The 15,812-nt window shown below is 33.9% G+C and overlaps 1 long non-coding RNA gene across 1 annotated transcript in view; it reads left to right on the top strand.

Annotated features, from left to right (window-relative positions):
• The first annotated feature begins 2,966 nt into the window (after nucleotides 1-2,966).
• LOC127559411 (uncharacterized) overlaps nucleotides 2,967-15,812 on the top strand; it is a 91,515-nt gene continuing 78,669 nt past the window's right edge. The window contains exon 1 of the long non-coding RNA XR_007953123.1: nucleotides 2,967-3,501. This is a non-coding gene — a long non-coding RNA (uncharacterized LOC127559411). The remainder of the gene's footprint in view (nucleotides 3,502-15,812) is intronic.

The raw sequence follows: 15,812 nt of genomic DNA, 5'->3' as shown, positions 1-15,812 counted from the left end.
TCTGACCACTGAAGAATCATATTCACAGCATGAAATAATCAGGTCTTTGCTCATAAAATAATCACATTCATACTCTTCCTTTATTCCTACAGTACCAAGAATTGATTTTTAATGTTGAGTGGTAGTTTTAAGTCTTTGAGTTAGAAACAGATTTTTTAAAAAAGCTTTGATTCATATCTGTTCTATGTAAAAAATGCATTTATTCTCCCCACAATTATCTAGATCATGCTTATCACTATAGATCGTTTGCTTATATCACTAAATATTTTATTTAAAGTAAAAAATCACACTAAATTCTTCAGAGTGCCCCCAGGTGGTCTGGGCCATTGTTAACATATTCATGTGTCACCCACCTTTCTCCTCACCCACAGGGCTTTTCATATGTGCCAGAGACAATAATAGAACACGAACAAGAGCAAGAGGAATGAGTAAAACAGAAAAAGAACAGAAGATGCAAAAGAAAAGAAGAAAAACAAAATAAAATGATAAAAAGTATAAAAAACATGTAGACTGACAATATTTATGTGGTAATATGAACATTAGCATAATTAGACCCCTGGATTACTGTATTTTGCACAGAGTTAAGTATTTTTTCACCTTATGCCATATTGCTAACACATTTTATAGACAAAAAATTATTATAGCTTAGAGATACTAAAGACTGAACCAGATAGTATAAGGGGAAAAAGTATTAAATTTGAAATCTAAAGTTCTGGGCATCAATATAAGCTTTGCTACTATGTGACTAACTTAAACACATTATTTTATTTCTCAGGGTCCAAGTTTTCTCATCTTAAAGATGAAAAGCATCGAACCATGGTCTCTTCAACGATAAATCTTTTTTTTTTTAAATCAATCAATCAATCAGTCTAACTTTAAATCTTTTTATCAAGTAATCAATTAATCCCATGTGTGACTATATGCTAGGCACTACATTAGACACTGTAGATAATATACAAAAATGAAATAGCTTTTGTTCTCAAAGTATTTACAATGTCATGGTGATAAAATGTAAAAATATTAAGTATACTAAAAATATACACAATTTTCTTCCCTTGACTTGAATTATAGATCTTAGAATGAACAGTTTATGGAAATAAAGATAAAAGAATACTGGCACTTACATGTTTAAGAAAGGACAGGGAAGTACTACGCTTTTGAAGTTCAGCAAGAAATAAAGTGATCAAAACTTAATGAATATAAACATAAGACAAATGATGCCAATCAAAGTTCCTTGACAAAGAAAATCTGATTGCACTGTTATTGAACAGATATCATAATGGTCACCTGACCTGAGCAGTAAAGAATGCTTTTGACCAATTTATCCTATAGGGAATGCTGCAACTGAATTGCAAATAAGAAATATAATTTTCCTTATGAAACTGATCCAACAATAACTAGTGTCATCTGTATATAACTTGAGTAAATTATGAAATTTACTTTTTAAGAAAATTGAAATAATTAAAAACTCCACAAATAACAAAGCTAGTAGCTTAGAAGATCTACATTCATACAGATTTTCCTTATTTTTTCCCTTTTTCTTCTCATTATTATTAAAGTTCTTTTCTATGGGTTAAAAACAAACACTAAAACAGATGATTATGAATCAAATAGAATTCCTTTTATTCCTCTCTCTGGAATACTTTTTATATCTTAAACTTAGAGAGATATATGGGTTGATAATTATCCTGTAAATTCTGGCTACATGCATAGGAAAGTAGATGCAAAGGCAAAGAAGTTCAAAATTCTTGCCCCTAAACTCATTCTGATACAGGAATCTCACAATATATACTGTTTCTCTTACTTGCTTTTTATTTGAAGCATTTCCCAGTGTCCTTGTGGCTTAGGAATTTAAGAAATCTTTTGCTGCTAGTTGGGTCTTAGGTTTGAAAAGGGCCAAGAAGAAAATTCACAAGGTCAGAAGGACTTATCTATGGGGTTAATAAAGCTCTGCATATTGATGATAACAGAGTTCCTTCCTTCTCCAGTGTATATATCAGATTGCTACTATCATCATGGAACTGCTTACTCCTTGTCCAGAAATTGCCCAATTCTTGAATGCGTGCCCAAATATAAGTTTTAAAATTCCAGCGCCTAATGAATGCATGATTCTGAACGAGCCATATCAAAAGAGAAGATAATCACTGGGTGAGCATTTACAATTAAGTATTAAATGCCTTCAGCTGTTCTGAGGAAATGTTCAAATGGCCTATTTTTGTTTCTACTGTGCTGAATAATGTTCTGAAAGCTTATAAGGGTCTTGGGGTTTGTTTTTGGTTTTTTGAAAAGCCCTTTATTTTTTACAGGTGAGCACCATTTGCTTGGGTAGAGTACAGAAATTCAGAGACCTTGAAGTTATATAGTCAGATACTAGGCCTCTAGTTAAAAAAGCTATTTCTCCTTCTTAATCTTTTATTGTTTGCCTTATCCCACAGACACATATTGTGCAATTATATGCTTTTGAACTGTAAGATAATTAAGAATATTTATGCATTTTGTGTAGTCTATATAATGAATAACTGCACATTAAAGGATTTTCCCAAATTAATTCTTTCAGTGTTGCATTGAAAGAAAAGTAAATGGGTGAATATTTTTCCTCCTAAATCTCAATGCCTTTTATTAATCTGCATACATGTTATTCCAAATATATACATGCATACCCCTACATATATATGTGCATGGAATGCATAAATATATATATATATCATACATAAATGATTTATTATAGAAATATCAGTGTTTCTAGATTACACTGCATACGAGATGAGCTGTCATTAGTGCAGAAAGGATACATAGCTTTTCAACAAAAGAAAAGAATGAGGCTGCCACAGTGTTGCAGTGGCTTGGGCGTTTTTTTTTTTTTTTCCCAGCATCCATCCCTGCCAATCTTTGCACTGCCAGTAGGGAAAACCATATCCATGGCAACCAACCGTACCATTCCTACCCACATCAATGACGCCTCCCATCTAAACTGTCAAATATTCTATGCACATCATGTAAAATAGGTCTCTTTCCCCTTATACCTCTGTGCATCTCGTTTCCGTGGCTACATGTTTATGCAAATGAGAATTGTCCTTTCTCTCTCAGGTTGATTGAACACTGAATTTGTTTTGCACCTTGGCAAGGCAAAGCCATGCTGTCTTGCCACCTGGTCTACCACATAATTGCAAAAATTACATTATAATGATAACTGTCCCAAAATTAGCCTAATAACACCATCTACCTACCTTGTGAGAGAAAGTAACAGTGTGCAATAAAGAAGGATGTTAAAACAGAGTTGAGATAGGGGAATAATGTTTAATTGGCTCTCCAGAGTCTACTAATTTTCAGAATTGGAAACCTAGTGTTTGATTTGTTCTTTTTAGTCAGTGAGAAGAAAAACATCCTTCATAAATTCTGAATGACAAATTTGCCCATCCTTTTTTGCATGTGGTTCCAGCATCCCAGGGATTCTAAAGTGTCATTTCCTCTTTGGAAGAAAGGGAGCACAAAACATACTAGGTATGTAATCTAAATTTTCACTCCGTATCAAATCCTACCTATAAATTTTTCCCTGTTCCTACTCCTCCCTCATTCCTTCTTCCTCCAACCCCCTCCACATCTTAGTTTAGTGCCTTGCTTTAGCGACAGGGTTAGAATATAGAATTTGCATAGACTTACATAAATTTAGATGGAAAGAAGGTGGAACTCTTTCAAAGGATATCCTTCTCCCCACTTCCCCCCACCCCCAACCCTTGGTCTATTGCTTTACACTAGATTACGCTGTGTGTGTGTGTGTGTGTGTGTGTGTGTGTGTGTGTGTGTGTGTGTGTGTGATTTGTTGCTGCATAGCACAGAATACAATTGGTCTCTCTTTTAGGAAAACAATTTTTTTTGAGTAATGAACAATTGTATTACCTTTTAATTGGGCAGTTTTAAATGGCAATATTTTAATTGATCACTATTTCAATGAAGGAAAATTTATTGTGTTAATTATTTCATCAATAAGATAGAAAAATGGTAGGTGAATGATGGTGAATACTATCCTTGCTCAAGGCTTTAACAGTAAAATAGCAGCTAGATCATAATATTACCCAATTTATTTTTATGATTAATGCTGAATATGTTTCTCTTCTACCATAAATAAGCATCTATAGAAATGTTGATCTTTTTGTTTAATTTATAAATTTCAAAGTTTTGGGGTCAATTGGGAGGATCAAACAGTAATAGATACTCCAAAGATCTCTACTCAACTCCCAATCTGAATTTTCCTGTCATTTAATATGTATTTCCTCCAAGATATCATCCAGACAGCATCAATGTCGTTTTCTAACCTCCTATATCTATGAGTATTCCCTTTATCCATTTGATCCCATGCAGCCTTTCATTCTCCTTCAGTTATTTCATACACAGATGGTTTGCTTCCCCAGTGAAAATGTATACTCGTTGAAAAGAGATAATTTCTTTTCCTTCTTGCTTATTTTCCATGGTGTTTAGTACAAAGTTACCATTTGAACTGAATATAAAGCCTTAATTATGCAGAGTTTATAGAAATTTAGACAAAGAATATCTAATAGATGCTTCAGATGATGTTATAATTGATGACTGTTAGCAATTAGAGACAGCTTTCCATAATGGAAAGAGAGTCTGCCTTAGAAACAGGTAGAAATGGATTCAAGTTTCGTTCCTAACACATACCTTCTCTGATTTTGGGCTAGTAACTTAATCTCTTCATGGTCTAGGCAACTAAGACCCGACAAGGAGCTGACTTGCATTGCCATAGGGAGTTCCCTAAATTCTTGGAATAAGAGTTTTCTAAGCCAGAGGTATTGAGGTTCCCAAGTGAGGCCTGAACCAGATTAAAATGTAATTGGGAAATATTTTAAAAAATAAATATAAATAAAATAGAACATAATGTTAATGTGTAGTTTTTAAAGTAAATATTCAGCCCCTTATGAATGATTTAATGTCTTTCCTCCCAGTCCCCATTTTCTATTTGAGTTTAATATCAATGCACTATACAATTGAAGTCTCAGGTCCAGACTCTATTCCTATTAAATAGGTTTGATATTGGAATGGGAGAAGTTACCTAGGTATGTATTGTAAGTTTAGAGCTGAAGCGGACCATAGTGATCACATAGGCTTAGTATTTTATAATGAGGAAACTGAGTCCCAAAGAAGTTATGTCACTCACCTAATGATATATAAATGGTACTTGGAAAGCCAGATTTTAACTGCAGGTCTTTGAAATGCAAATCCAGCACCATTTTACCATTTCTGTTTAAACTAAGATTTATGGTAAGATAAGATTTCATCCAAGGAAAAACAACAACAACAAAAAATTTAAATGAGAACTTTTTGTCCTTTTCTCAAGAGATTTTATTGTTAAGATGTAGTGACCATCTAGTTGCTGTAACAGAGGGCAAGAGTCACCTCTATTTCCACTTATTATAATAGTATCACAGGAACATGCAGTTGCTTTCATTGTGTCACTTTTTCTTTTTAGATTTCATACAATTGCATCTTCTTTTAGAGAAAAAAAGTGCTTTCAGAAAGATTGTAAAAATCAGGAATATATTCTTTATAATGGAAATAGCATACTGTAAATTTTAGAAGCCCAAATGTAGTTTTGTTGAAGTTTTTTCAAAATCCCAGAAAAATAGGAACCTCTTGGATTAGGTTAGGAAACTATCTATGGCCAAAATGAAAAGAAATAAACTATGAGGAAGTTATAAGACATTCTAAGTCCTATCTCAGTAGGAAGAATCATTTAGATATTCAATTTAAAATAATTATTTTGTCATTTTTCTGATTGTCACCAGCATTTTTTGTTTCATCCAGGCTAATTCACTGAAAATAGTGTTTGATGGATGGAAAGTAGATGAATTTTGTCTGATTTGACCATCACATTCCAACAGAGGTTGTCTATTAAGCCAAAGGTTATAAAAAGACTGTCATATCCAAACAAGAGACACTTGAAAACTTATAAAATCTTTAGGTTTTAACTTTGAGAAATACAGAAACTCCAGGAATAAAGTTTTGATTTGATTTGGATATGGAAGGACTCCAGACTAAAGTTTACTCATGTTAATATACATGAGTTCTAGAAAGATATTCCCAGTAATATCTATGAGACCCAGATTTTTGAAAGGTACAGAAGTCTCAAGGTGAAAATAAACTATCTTAAAATAGGAGACAGTTAAACAGTAACAGAGACCACAGAAGTGAAACGGTTTAAAGAAGCAAACTCTACAATGGAAATGCATGTAATGTTTATATAAGTAATAAGCAATTAGCGACAGTTTCCATAATGGAACGAGAGCCTGCCTTGCAACCAAGTAAAAACAGGTTCAAGTTTCATCCCTGGACGCATTATCTCTGACCTTGGATAAGTAACTTAAGCTTAAGTAATAAGGAAAAATATAGGTTCTGAGATACCCTGATAAACAGATTTTCATAAACAATTCTTGAGATATTATGCTTTGGATTAATATAGGGATTTTAGTGCTTTCACCAATGGATGTTAACTTTTAAAGAGCATGAAAGTGAATATTTTCATTGACTAGGAAAAGCTAAGGGAACAGTGAATATCATTATACTACTAAGTAAGCTGAATTTGCTAATTTTTTCTCCAAGAAAATGTAGCGTTATTTTACTTTGAGTCATATTCTTGTCTTGTTATGTATTCTAATTATATAGGTATGGATCATGAACAAAAGAAAGTAATCTTCATTAACATTTGTGAGATAGAAATAACCCCTAACCACAAAACAATATTTCACTCAGCATGACACTGGGCCACAAGGATTTGGGTGGTATAGGTAGCAAAAGCATATGACAAAATCTAAAATCCAATTCCTCTTGACCTTAGAAAATTTGGAACAGGACTCCAGGTTTTGTTGAAGCAAGGGAAAACAAAGGGTTTACATATATAAAACTCAACAGAAACCTTCTTGATCTCTTTTAACTGATTTTGATCTTCCTCTACTAATTATATGCCTTTTAGTTCTTCTTGTCTACATTTTCCCATTAATCCTTCACAGAGGCTCTATCCAATACCATGAAGGCTTCCTAAATTCAATACATCCCTCTAAAAACTAATTATCCCCACTCCAAAAAACAAAAGAACCCCAACTCTTTCCTGAAATTCCAGTTTTTGCTGAAGGTGCTGTCATATTTTCAATTAAATGGATTCACAACCTTAGAGTCATCTTTGACTCCATTCTCCTTCACCTTCTAAATCCATTCAACTGCCAAATTGTCCTTATCCAATATCAACAATATTTCATTTATTGGCCCTTTCCTATTCCTTCACTCCAAAGCAGCCCTAATTCATGCCTTCATCTTCTCTTGATAAGACTACTATAGTGGCCCCCTAATTCTTCTCCCTTCAGTTTCTCCCCTCTCTGATTCATCCTCTGCCAATTTGATATTCCCAAAGCAAAGTTCTAACTATATCAATCCCCTCTTCAGAGACTTTTTATTGGCTCCCTATTATTTCTAGAATAAAATGTTAAACATTTTCATTATATTCCGTAGCTCTTATGTGTCAATTCTTCAGTCTCAAAATTCCCCACACTCCCAGCCCTACCTTGCCATGTAAATTCTTTCAGGTCAGTGACTGTTTTTATTTTGTCTAGTATCCTTAATCCTTGGTAAATAACAAGTATTCAAACAGTGCTTGTTTATTTGAGTTGAATTAAGCCTTTCCTCAATTTTTAAAAATATCTAAGGTATATTAATATATCAGCCAATAAGCATTTATTAAGATTTACTTTGTTTTTACTACTGTGCTAAGGGATGGTTCCTTACTTACTTCAAGGAATTTACATGTATGTATATATATATATATATATATATATATATATATATATATATATACACATATATATACATATACATACACACATATGTGTGTGTGTGATTTTCTGTGTGTGTGTGTGTGTGTGTGTGTGTGTGGATAGCTATCATTTTATTGTCCCCACTCAAGCATCTTGAAATATGGGCAACAAGGACCTAATACTCTGGCATTTAATCACAAATACCATTCTATGAAGACTGAGCATTATAATTCTTTTACCATCCATTATTACTCCAAGGGCTAGCAATTTCTGACCACTCACAGTCTATCTCCATTTTACTTAATCACTGGTTATTCAAGAACAAATTATTCCTAACCCACTTTTTCAATTCTCTCATTCCCATCCTACTCAACCCTATCTCTTATGAACCATTCCAACTCTGTCCCCTCCTTCCAATGGATTCTTTAGAATTTCCATACCATAATGAACCAACTTCCTTTGCTTCTGAACCTTTCTTTCATACTTTCTCTCATCTACTTGCTCTCATTAAACAAAGAATGTTGTATTCCTGATCATTCTTTAAAGCACTGGTGACAAGCTGAAATAGGAACAGGGACCACTAATCTGTACATAATGATTCCTGCAGGCCGCATATATACTGGGTTTTTTTTATATAATGTAATATTATCTGTTTGTTGCATTTTTATTTATGTTGTTAAATATTTACCAATTATATTTTAATCTGGTTCAGGCACACTTGGGAATATTGTGGGTCACACTCACCCTGTAGGCCACATGTTTGACACCAATGTTTTGAAGTATTAATTGTATACTCACTTTATCCCTAATCTACTTACTAATATTGGAAGGGAAATCGGCATATTCCTTGCTCCTTTCTACTACTTCCAGATTTTCTTTTTGTTGCCATCACTTAGCAACCTCTCTTTCTTGACAGTTTATCGATTCATTTTTTTTAACCTAGACAGACCCTAGTGCTTATTATTTAACAGCCTCAATTTATTCTCCCTTCTTTCTCCAGGAATTCAGCATTAAATTGATTATCTTCCTCTCCTTCACCTACCCTACTTCTGTGCTCGACTCATTTCTCATACAGTCATAGTATTCTTTTTCTAACTTCTCCACTATGTCCCAGGAAGCTTATTATTGAGAGAGCTTCATCATCCTGTAAGATCTCTTCAACCTTAATACCATACCAATCTCTCTGATTAAAGAGTGGGACCATGAACTCCAAACTGCCATTTGAGGAGAAAGCACAGCTCAGGTATTTCCCCCAATTCTCACTTAAGGTACCACCCTGGGATTTTTCTGAATGATTTCTTCACTATGTCCCATATCAACTTAGATACCTCTTTTAATTTCTTGCTTTTCAGCTTTCTTTTGTATTAGATAATAAACTCCCTAAGGGCAGGAATTGTTTCATTTTTGTATCCCCAGCACTAACTATGATGCCTAGCATATAGCAAGTCCTTAATAAATGTTTATTGACCATTGTCTATTATATTAAGGATCTTCAATATTTGTATTGATACTTCCTTATATATCCAAACTTTCCAGTTTCTCTATGTCCTCATATCCTGTTACTTAATCCTCTACTCCAACTCAATCACACCATACACTCATTTCTCCTCCTAAACTATACTTGGATCTCTTTACCATTTCTAATACTTCCCTCCTCAGTATATTCTCAGTCAGGCCAGGACTTCTATCTTGAATTCATTTTCCTCTTTCCCCAATACTAATCCTACATTTAAACACTTCAATTCTCGAATTCTTGAATATATCTTCATCTTTTCCTTTTTCAAACCCTAGTTCTGAAATACTCCAACTTTCATCTATTCCATTCTTATTCAATTTGGTGCTTCACAGAGCTGGTGGAAGTCACAAAACAGCATAGAATGTTTATACTACAAATATATCTTATTGAACTTCAAATGGAAGTCACTTCAGCAAGGCAAACTTTTTATTTTTCTCTAATTAATTCCCAACTCACTACCCAGAGAAGTCATTCTGAACCTTCTTATCTCTACTCAAGCCTCCTACCTTATTCTCTGCTATACCTGTCCCTTCACTGCTACTCCTACTTGGGACCCCAACCAGGTAAAGATCTTGCTTCTTTCTTAGTAAGACTTCTTGGATCATTTGATTAGAACTCTCTATTATTCTTACTTCAAAACTCCTTCATATAATTCTTCCATATTTTTTCTCCTTTGCTACCTTCTAATATTCTCATGTCTTTCCTATCCTTAAAAAAGAGACTATCATCCTTACAAACCATATTATCCACTCTTTCTCTTTATTTCCTAAGCCATGCACGTTGAAAAAGTTATCCATATTTACTGCCTGTACTTCTTTTCCTTTCAGTCAGCCTTTCACAATTTGTCTTCCTACCTCAACCAAAACTGAAATTAATTCTTCAAAGTTACCAGTGGTGCCAGATCTGATGGTCTCTTCTGAATCTTCATATTTCCTGATTTCTCTGAGCTATTTGAAACTTCAGAGCATCCTCTTCTCTTAGATACTCTCTCATCTCTGGATTTTCATGACACTACTCTCCAGTCTAACTTCCTCTATTTGTCTGATCAATTATTTATCAAGGTAGTAAAGCAGTTAGCTCAGGAAATAGATAAAACACTGGATGTGGAGTCAGAAAGATCATAATTCAAATCTAGTCTCAGATGATTAATTGTGTGACTTTAGGCAAGTCATTTAACCTCTTTTTTTGTTTGTTTCATCTGTAAAATAGGGATGATAATAATCCTTCCATGATTATTGTGAAAATCAGACAGGATAATTTTAAGGCACTTAGCACAGTGCCTGAAATATAGTAAGTGTTTAAAAAACATTTATTATTATTAACAACACCACCCCCATTATAATCAATCACTCAATCTCCATCTTTATCCCTTCCCTAAATTGTTCATGTTTCCCAAGATTCTGTCTAGGGATATATATACACACAGCCATGCTGTCTCACCTTCTCATATCACCAACTGTCTATTGGACATTTTAAACTGGTTGTCCTGGTGATGTGTCAAATTCAATATGTCAAAACCAGAAATCTATATCTGTCAAAGTCACCATTGTTCTAGTCTTACAAGTTTGCAAACTTGATATTACCCTTGATTCCATACTCTGCCTCACCTTACACCTTCAGTCAGTTACAAGTTTCATCAATCTTATCTTCGTAACTCCTCTTGAATCCAAATTTCCATTCACATAAACACCATCTTAGTACAGGCCCTCACTGCCTCTCACCTAAATTATTGCAATGGTTTCCTAATTGATCTCAATACCTCTCTTCTCTACAATTCATTTCTCATATAATTGACAAAGTGATTATTTTTAAGCACAGATCTGACCATGTCAACTCCCCCACTCAAAAGATTTCAGTGCTTATTACCTCCAGAATAATGTATAATCTAGTCAATTTGTCTTTTAGTGTCCTCTGCAACCTGGACCCAACCTGTCTTTCCAGCCTCATAAACACTTTATTCTCCTTCTTACATACAAAAGCTTAGATAAACTAATCTCACTGTTCCTCACATAGCTTTCTGTCTGCCATTTGTGTGAAGGAACACATTTCCTCCTTCCCTCCATCTAATGGAATTCTCTTTGAGACTCATCCAACTTCTATGTGAACTTTTCTTTACTACTATCCTCTCTCCATAAATACATTGTGTTTAGCTATCTTGTGTGTATTTATCTATTCTCTATATGTTTGTTTATGTATATATTTCTTTGATAGAAAGTAATCTCTCTGAGGTCAAAAATTGTTTCATTTTTGCCTTCTTCAAAATCTAGCACAGTGCTTGATTGAAAAAAAATCTTAATTGATTAATGGAGTATCCCTACCTTTGTTATAGTTTGCCAGTGCCTACAAATAAGTTTTAAACTATTTATTTTTTCAGACTTCGCATACTTCCTCACACATAATAAACACTTAAAATGCTTTTTGACTACTTACTGAGTGACTTTCATAATCTCTAAGCAAAGCTTCTAGCTCTCTTTGTCCCTTCATGTATGCTATATTCTACCTAAGCTTATTCATTTCTTATGCCACTCTCATTCTACCTTTTTTCATCTTTTTACTTTTGCTCATGCTATCTCTAAATCTCAGAGTGCTTCCCTCCAAACTATTAAAACATTATCTTTTTAAGGTCCATATTAGATGTCACCTCATCTATGAAAATTTCCTTGATGTACATATCCATGTCCACTCCTACTTCCAGTAAAAGTGATTTTTCTTTTGTGAAGTATATTAGAGTACTTAGTCTGCATCAGCCTTTAGCTTTACCACAGACTGCCCTATATTACATTTACTGTGTACATGTCTTATTTTCAATACTATTCTGTCATTATCTTCCTTTCAACAGAAATCTTGACCTCTATTCTCCAGTTTAGAACTGGTCAATAAAGTGGATTTCATGGAAGAAAAAGACACAAAACCAGAATCTGTCACTTTTAACAGTTTCATGCTTTCCTTATGGACATGATGGAGAGGTATAAAGCTCTGCTAGATGATAGGACAAATAGGTGGATTTGAAATCAGTTGACTAAAAGAGTAATTAATAGGTTGATGGCAACTTGGAAGAGTCACTCTCATGGAGTCCTGTCCTATTTTGTGTTTTTAATGAATGGCTTTAGTGAAAGTCTAGACAGTGTACTTGTCATTTTTGTGGCTATGCCACAAATCGAGGAAGGAAAGTTAACATGTTGGATGGGTCAGGATCTGAAATTAACAAATCTAATGATTTTTTAAAAAGTCTTTTTTGTCCATACCTGTGATTTCATTACCAGAAGGAACTCTGTGTGAAAATTTCCTCAGACAATAAAGTCCTGCAACTTATTTATAAATCATACTTGTAGCTGCAAAAAAAAAAAAAATCAATTTCAAAAATATAAAAAAGAAGAAACCATGGCCAGAAAGAAAATCCTCTGAAGTTTGGAAGATTTTGTAAATAGTAAAGTCATTGTGAGTCAGCATTATAACATGGCAACCTCTCAAAAATATTCATAATGTGATCATAGGATGAATTAAAAATAGAGGTATAACATCCAGAATGAAGAATGCGATAGCCCCATCATTCTTTATCTAATTTAGACCACATTTAACATGTAGTGCTACGTTTTGGGTCAGAAATTCTCAGTCATATCCAACTCTTCATGATGCCATTTAGAATTTTATTTTTGTCAAAGAGACTGGAGTAGTTACCATTTCTTTCTCCAGCTCATTTTCCAGGCAAGGAAACTAAGGCAAAGAGGATTAAGTGACTTGCCCAGAATCAAATGGCTATTAAGTATCTGAGGAAGATTCAGGAAGACTCATCTTCCTTTCTCCAGACCTGGCATTCTATCTACTACACCATTGAGTAGCATGTAAAGTTAAAGGTATCACATTTTATTAATGACATTAATGAGATAGTGAGAATTTAGAAGGTAACCAGGATGCTAAAGGGCCTTAAGATCTTTTTAAAGAATTAGTAGTATTCAGCTTTAAAAAAAAAAAAAGAAAGAGTACTTAGATGGGTAAAGAGAAGGTATAGAGAAGGAATGATTTCTATCTTCAAAAATTTGGAGGGCTTTCCCTATGGATGAGTATTTAGACCTATGTGCCTTGATTTTCAATTAACATCTCCATATAGATGATTCATAGATTTCTCTAAGTGTTCTCTTCTTTACTGAATTTTGGTCTCATGTTTTCAACTGCTTTCTCCAAATCTCCAGCTGCATATACTGCCAGAACTTCAAACTCGCTGCTAAAATTATCATAACCTATCATTTTTCTTCCAAAGTTTATCAATTCTAACCTTTTTATTTTTTAAAAATATGCACTATTCTCCTACTTTTTGACCCTACAGGATCAAAAATTCAAATTAATCATTGAATCTTTACTCCTCTTCATGGGCACATCCCAGTTATTTACTAAGTCAATTACATCTGCAAAATGTCATTTATAGCAAAAATATACTTAGTACCTAATTGTTACAAGAACCTACCAACTGATTTCCTTGCCTTCAGATTCTTACATTTTGACATCTTTCATGAAATTCATCTTCCTAAAAGACAGTTCTGGTCACATCAATTTCTTATTCACAGACTTCTATGTCTTCTGAATCAAATACATATGAACTCCTTTTCAGGCATTCAAGTTCTCTACTAGGGAATATTAATCCACTTTAGTACTTTTATTTCATGGCATATAACTCTTGCTGCTAGCTGTTCCCTGATTTTGTCTGTTGCTTTTGTTTAGTGTATTGCCCTGAACTGGGCAGACCAAGAAATTCCTCTCCTTGTAGGCCCATTTTAGGTGCCATCTATGTAATGACCCCTTTTCCCAGCTAGAAGTAAATGTTGACTCCTTGAATTTCTCAGGCAACTCTGACTTAGGGCAATAAATCATTCTCTAACTTGTATTATGATTATTTCTAAATATACTTCATCCTTCTACTAGACTACAAGTTCCTTGTCAACAGGGACTGTTTCATTTTTCATTTCTGTAGCCATTGTGATTAGTACAGTGCCTTGCAAACAGTTCCTTGAAAAAGTAAGTACTCAATAAATGGCTATTGAATTTAATTGTTTCATCCTGTATTATTATTTCTTGCAAGACAATGTGACCTGGTCCAATTTTTGTGAAGGCACTGTCATTCTGACGATATTTCTTGGCTGAGACTAAAGAAGAAATAATGTCCTCTGCTCTGGGCAACTGGACACTTAATATCCTAATGTACTTTTCAGGAAACTTTTGCTAATCTATTTTAATGGGAGTGTTAGATTTCTAGTTTCTTTATCCCATGTATGTAACAATGCACATATGCTTTAAGCAACTGACAAGCCTCCATAAATTAAACAGTCTTTATCATCAGAGCTTTGAATTAAATGATTATTTTCAAAAAAGGCATACTTTCATGTCTTTGATTTTGATTTTTATACTCTTTTTGGAAAGGAGACAGACAGATGAAGAGAATAGGAAGGAAAAGAACTAATAAAGATCCTTTAAAACTCTCCAAACAGGCAATATTTTTCTGAAAGCTACTTGTTGCCCAGGAAGATTTTTTCAATTACTGAGCAAATAAAACCAGAATGAATATACTGTGAAATCCCCTGATTTACATGGATTACAGATGGCGTATTAGAGAGAAAACACTAAATTAGAGGAAATTTATGTGATACAATGCCACAAAGTGTACCACTCATCTAGCATTCTTTCAAATATAATAGAAATTGTAATTATATTTTTTAAAGTGATAATATGGCCTCGATTTGTAAAAGATGGATGGAAAGTGGCAATGGCTGACTAAAATATCTATAAATCAATGATTTCCAGTCGTACCTTTAATAAAAGTATCATTCTGTATCAGATTTTTCTAATTCTGAATGAGGCTGAGAGGATGTTAATAGTTGAGCTGGTAGCAATGTCACGCTCTTATGAACATCATCAAAGTTTCCAATCAATTTGGTCCCTTTGTGGATCATGCCCTATTTTTGTTGGTCTTTAGCACATCATCGTTCAGCTAATGCAACAGAAAATCAGTGTTCCATATGTCAATCTGAAGTCTCTGCATATCTGGGGAGCCATGGGGGCTAGAAATGACATAGCTGAGCAAGATGTCACATTGGTCAGTCTCCTTCATGCTTGAAAACTAACATCCGCACCATCTGGTTCATTGCCAGACACAGAATTTTCTTCTAGGGAATACATTTTTCTATTACTAATTGGATATGGCATATGCTCATGCAAATAGCCAAATTTCTTGATTGGGTGTTATTGGTCCTTAAATTAGTTATCAATGCAAGGTCAATAGTGGCAAAGAAAGAAGTCAATCTTTTGTCCTTTGACTGTGAGATTCTGTCACAGTATATGGTGGTATGCTAATCAATCTTAGATGATTCCATTACATTTTTTCATGGATATGAAAATTCATTAACCTACAGACCCATGGTTCTGGATGTTGCTATATTTTGATCCTAGTAGTCATTAAATGTCCAACTACTTCCAAGAATTCAGTA

This window comes from Antechinus flavipes, chromosome 1 (assembly GCF_016432865.1).
Source record: "Antechinus flavipes isolate AdamAnt ecotype Samford, QLD, Australia chromosome 1, AdamAnt_v2, whole genome shotgun sequence".
NCBI classification, from domain to species: Eukaryota; Metazoa; Chordata; class Mammalia; order Dasyuromorphia; family Dasyuridae; genus Antechinus; species Antechinus flavipes.
Note: the sequence above shows the minus strand (reverse complement) of the source record. Positions and strands in the feature narration are given on the sequence as shown.